Source organism: Acomys minous (genome assembly GCF_964271855.1).
Source record: "Acomys minous genome assembly, chromosome: 4".
In the NCBI taxonomy this organism is placed as follows: Eukaryota; Metazoa; Chordata; class Mammalia; order Rodentia; family Muridae; genus Acomys; species Acomys minous.
In genome coordinates, this window is record NC_140486.1 from 1138488 (window position 1) to 1144487 (window position 6000).

The following is a 6000-nucleotide window of genomic DNA, read 5'->3' on the forward strand; positions in this document are numbered from 1 at the left end:
GCTTCGTTTACAATATCTGCCTTGTCATCTGTAACATCCAGGTGCAGGGTCTGACCTATTGTGTGGTTGATGGTACAGTTTCTGTATGTTCCATGAAATGGGCAGAAGAGTGGGAAAAGTGAAGTATCACTCAGGATGACCAACTAGGGGTCATTTGACTGTGCTGCTCTTCTGCAGTGGTCAGTACAACGGCTGGCGTGAGTTGAGAGGCATACTAAAAGACTAAATTAAAACTAGCAAGTTATCAAAACCTTAGAAAAAGGAAGTTAGGGTAAGTGATAAGATGCTTGGATTATTTAATAGTATTTTACCAAAAACAAAAAAATCTGTAGGAAAACTTTCCAATATCTACTGAATTTCATTGTCTGCGTGTGTGTGTGTGTGTGTGTGTCTGTCTGTGTCTTGTCTATATACACTAGTTGAACAACAAAGAAGATACAGAAATGTTGCTACTGTTCAGTTCCACTTCTCCACTTAGTCTAGAACCCCGTCCAGGTAATAGTGACATCTATATAACTAGGTATAAGTCTTAATCAAGATAACCTCCCACAGATTTGCTTGGTAGCTCAATTGCTGGTGGTTCTAGATTACTTGACAACACTATCACAGTACCTAAGCATCTTGGGTTAAAACACTGAAAATTTTCTCCCAATATTATCTTAAAGTAAATCCTTAAAAGAATCATAGCTAATTAAAAGATGAATTTTAATGTTACTTGTTGAGAAATACTTTGCAAAATAGGATGTTAGTAGAACCCAAGTAATGATTTCGATTCATATTTTCCAGAGTTTATTCAGTTGATAAGATCGAAGTGGTGGGATTTATGAAAACTTGAGTACGTGGTGGCAAGAATGGCCAGGCCTCAGCCACCTTATGATAGAGTAGACTTTAAGAACTTACATTGTATGATACAGTAGGCTTTAAGAACCTACCAATATGTGCAGATGAACAAATTTTTAAAAAAGATTGGCCCCGATGCTTACTTTCTTGAATACAGTATGTAAGCACTGCATGAGGACACCACTTAGCATTCCCCACTGTGTCTTAGTTTCTTTTTCTCCTGTGATAAAATACCCTGAAAAGTTTAAGGGAGAAAGGATGTATTCTGGCGCTTACCTTTCAACAATACAGTCAGCCATGGGTCGCAACAGCAGGAACTTGAAGTTGCTGGTCATAGGCATCCAATCAGGAAGAAGAGAGCAGCTTACACTCAGCTCACTTTCTCCTTTTTATACATTCTAGAACCCAGCCCTAGGGAATGGTACCACCTGCTTTTAGAATGGGTCTTCCCACATCAATCTAGTTAATATGATCCCTTGCAAGCTCAGAGCTCTATCATTGATGGAGGCCTGTTTCCTGGTTTTGTCCTGTTGATAACTTTATCCTGATCATCACACCGTCTTTTCTCAGCCACTATTATCGCTATACCTGATAATAACATCGCTGTGAAATCAAAATGACTTTATAAAATCAACGATGTGGCTTAAATTATCAAATTCCAAGACTTAATAAAATCTAAATAACAAGTAGCTTTATGGTTCAGCTTAGCCAAGATTAGTTGTTTCACTTAATACTCTGTAGAGCAGACATCAAAGACAAGACCGAAATTCTTTTATTGGGCTAAGACCATCACAGCAGGAGGTACAGATCTGTAACCTGCTCATTGGCTGTCATGTACAGGGTGTGTTCGGGAGCATGGTAAAACTCACGGCCAACTCAGCATTTGGTTCTAGAACTTCCCTTAATGCATTTGCAGTGCCTTTGAGTGAAAGAAGAGAGGCCTTTGCAAAGAGAATGGATGGCTCTTGTCAATGGAATGAATACAACCAAATTGTGAAGACCCCAGAGCCCTTCCTGGCCTCATACACAGTGCTCCTAACAACCAGAGCAGTTCATATTGTATATGGCTGACGCTAGGACCCAGGCCTGCAGGTCCCAGGATCTCTGAGATGCAGCCCAGGCAGTACAGCATGCTGGGAAAAGGTGTCTCCAAGGTTGAACTCTTTACAGCTGTTTGGAGCCTGTTAGGTTTTTCTGTTTTATGTCAAGTACTTTATTTTTTTGTACTTTTTACATTTTAGGAAAAGTACATGAGTTTTCCCTTTACTTTTCCCCCTCCAGCCGCTTCCAACTCTTTCCATGTTCTGCCCTTTGGTCTCACATTGGTAGCATCTCCTCAGATTGTTATTGTTACACAGACTTGTGTGCACACCCACATATGGGTATATGTATGTGTATATGTACACAAATATATAAACACAACCTGCTTTTATCCTCCATCCATTTGCCAGAGTCATTCATTCTACCCAGTAGAAGTGGGGAGAGGCCAGATGGTGTCCCTAAGAGGTGCTGCTGTCTCTGTGAGGAGTTAAGTAGATACGCATTCCCTCAGAGTGAAGGATCTGGTGCAGCAGTATTAGGCAACTCACTGAGAACATCAGTCTGGCTTGGGATGCATAAGTTACTCTTAGGCTTAACAGCCAATTTATTTTACTCCCACCTTTAAATTCTTAACTTCCCTGCCCCAAGCCCAAATGTTTTCTTTCTCTTCTGAGGCATTTAACTTCTGAATTAAAAATAGTTAACCTTTATTTCTGTTGAATTTATCGTTCGTTGTAGAGCCTGATATTTTGGCCTCCAGTGAAGTTTTTTTTTTTTTTTTTACTTCTTTGACCTCTTTGCCCTGGGGCTAGAGAGATGTCCCAGTCCCACCTTTGAAAGTGCTCACTGCCCCTTAGAGACCTTTAGTTTTGTTCCTGGCACATACTTGGGCAGCTCACAGCTGCTTTTACCTCAATTACCAAGAGATTCCTTTTCTTGTCTCTGTGAGACTTCACTACCACACAGGGTTTTCTCCTGCATCATCTATGCCTTTGAAGTGACAGCTTGATGCAGTGAATGTGGTGGTCTATACTTAAGATAATTTTCTGTTTATGTAGCAAGTTCAAGGTCAGTCTAGGCTGCCTAAAAGGAACCACTGCCTTTGAAGAGAAAAAGCTGATTGCTAGGGTTGGATCATGGGAAAAGTCAAATTCAAGAACTTCCGGAAGTGCTGAGGCCTGCCCTGGCAAAGAACCAGTAGTATCTCTAAGCATAGGTAGGTTTGTATATGTATGTTCATGCTCATATAAGTTAGAGTGTTTGTGTGTTGCATACATGTGTCGAAGCCAGAAGTTAACAAAGATGTCTTCCTCAATTTCTTCCCTGCCTTATTTTTTGAGACAGGGCCTTTCCCTGAAGTCAAGCTTTGTGTCTCAGCTAGAATTGGCTACTTAGTGATCCCCAGGAATGTGCCCATATTCATCCCCTAGGGCTGGTGTTGTAGGTATGGCTACCATGCCCAGCTTTTTATGTGAGTGTTGGACATCAAAATGCAGTGCCTTCCCACTGAGCCATCTCCCAGCCCTTACACATGAGTTTTGTAGCCATGTTTCTATAACTGCTTTTGCTCGAGACTACACTTTTCCCTATGTAAGACCACACAGCCTGACCAGCACTCCTGGAAGGTTTTGTCCTTTGGGGAATGCCTCCCTTGGATTAGAAACCTCAAGAGCGGTATCATAAAGATTCCAATATAGAACCAGGCCCAGATCCCAGAAGCAACGTGGGTACATGTCACTCACAGGCAAGGACAGGAGAGTATTGTTTTTAAATTATCTGTATTACCTCTTCTTCTTCTTCCCAGAGGAGGGCATCTAATGGTGGAAGGTAGCTTTGATCTTAGCTGCAGTTCCTAGCTCCACAGCTCTTTAATGTAATCTCTAGACTTGATTATGCAGCCTTGCATTCATCCCATTTTCTACCAGTTAAATGTTTAGTTTAAATGATTTTTTTGCATGCTGTATATTACTTTAGAGCTGGTATCTTGGTGAGTTAAACTTGTGGGTAAACACAACCCATGACCATGAAGATACTTCTTTTCTTTCTATAATTATCTGGGTCCACTGATATATTCTGGTATGGAATTCATTCCTGTGGTGATTTGATTTTAGTGTATTCTTACCCACCCCTCCATCTCCAAGACTGCTGACTATAATCCAGCTTTGTCCTCTTTGTCCTGAAATCTTTGTTTATTCTCTGTCACACTGATACATGTAATTCCAACATACAACAAACTTAACTTTTACAAACAAAAATAATTTAATTTTCCTTGTAAAGATTCAATTCTAATGCATGCCTCCCAAACTTACTATGCAAATAGATCTAATTGTGTAAGAAGAGGCAAGGTGCTAAAGCTCTTTTAATAATGTTTAAAACCTATAGCTTCTTTTTTCACTGTCACGGTGAAGCCATAGTAATGAAAATAACATGCAAAGGCAGGAAGCAAAATTACACACCAGTACATTGCTTTAATAGGACCATGGGGCTCTCAGGAAATGTGCTTGCATGACCCTAAGTCATTTACAAAATGAATTTTTCATGGTTTGATCACTTTTAAAGCCAGTCTTTTGATTGACTCGTGTCATAGTTTCTTCTTTTCCACATGAGAGAACACTTCTTCAGGCAGAAAGAAAGAGTTAGGAAATAAAACTTTGATCTATTTACTTTGATTTGTGGGAAAACATGAATCTCATTCATTTATTAAAAACATGTAATATTTAAGCTTTCAGTTAGGCAGGACGCTAACCTGTGCCACACAGAAGTTCATGTCTGTGCCTTTGACTCCCACTCGCTTTTTGAATCCTAACTGCAGATTTCACTCATGATGACGCTGGTTTTAGTTTAGTTCTCTTTGTGTATGTGTGTGGTTTTTTTTTTTTTTAAACTAAATCTAAGGAAGTAGTTTTTCCCTGTTTAGAATTTAAAGACAATTGGTGGAATCTAGAAATCCAGCAAATGCCAACTGGAAGGGGAAATCTCAACTTAAGTTCATAGAACAATTTAAATCAGATACTGTTTCCCCCCCCCCCCCACTTTCTGCCTGGCATTTTGCAATACCTGCACATTTATGCTGTCTCCAGTCATTGGGATTTTTACAAACTACCTACATTTGCTCTGTAACTATATGATTTAATGTCACTTCTAAATTTAATTAATAGCTTAATTACTATGAGTTATTATATCAAGTATAAAGGATATAAAAATGTAGTGTTTATCAACTATTAAATTGTTGTCCTTCATCATTAATTGACACACCCTTGGATTTCAACTCTGCTGTTAAACTAGGTTAGAAGGGTTTCCCTATCTACAAGAACTAGGTTTTAAGGCCAGAACAAAATGGGCTATATTTCTATAGTCTTCTGAGGAAGTTAAAATGCAAGATATAGAAATCTTCAAAAAAGTATAAATATTTAGAAAACTCTAAAATGCATATATATCTTCATTTCTTCATATCAACATATCAATATAGGAAGACGTTTATTTCTAGTATAGACTTTAAAAGAGAAAAAAACCCTAATTGTTTCCAATATTAGTTGTATTTGGCTTTTTGAACACCAACATCACAGGCTCCCAAAGCACTGTTACTGTGTTCTAGAAGATAGAAGGAAGATGTCTGAGCAGAAGAAGGCATCAAAATGCTGTGGCTCTGAGAGACCAGTTTTTAGGGAGGATTTGATGCTTTAGAACAGTCTTCAAAATAGAGCAAGTGCATGCAAGGAAAGTGAGGACCGTGAGACCGTTTCTGATGTGACCCAGTGCTGGGGCAGAAGGAAACCATTTGGAACCCCTCAATGGCCATGCATTTCCTTCTTAAAGTGATGGGTGTCTTACCTTTCTGCTGCTGTGATAAAAGCATGACCAAGGCAACTCGTAGAAGAGTTTATTTGGACTCAGCAGTTACAGAGAGAGAGGAGCCTGTCATGACGCGAAAGCATGGCAGCAGGGGCAGGGTGCCATGTTGAGAACTCATACCCTTCACTGCGGTCACAATGCCAAGAGAGCAAAGAGCAAGGAGGCCGTGTCCTGGGGCTCTTCAAGCTGGACTGCAGTGACATGTTTCTTCAGCAGGGCTGCATCTCCTAAACCTCCCCAAGCAGTGCCACCAGCTGAAGACCAGTG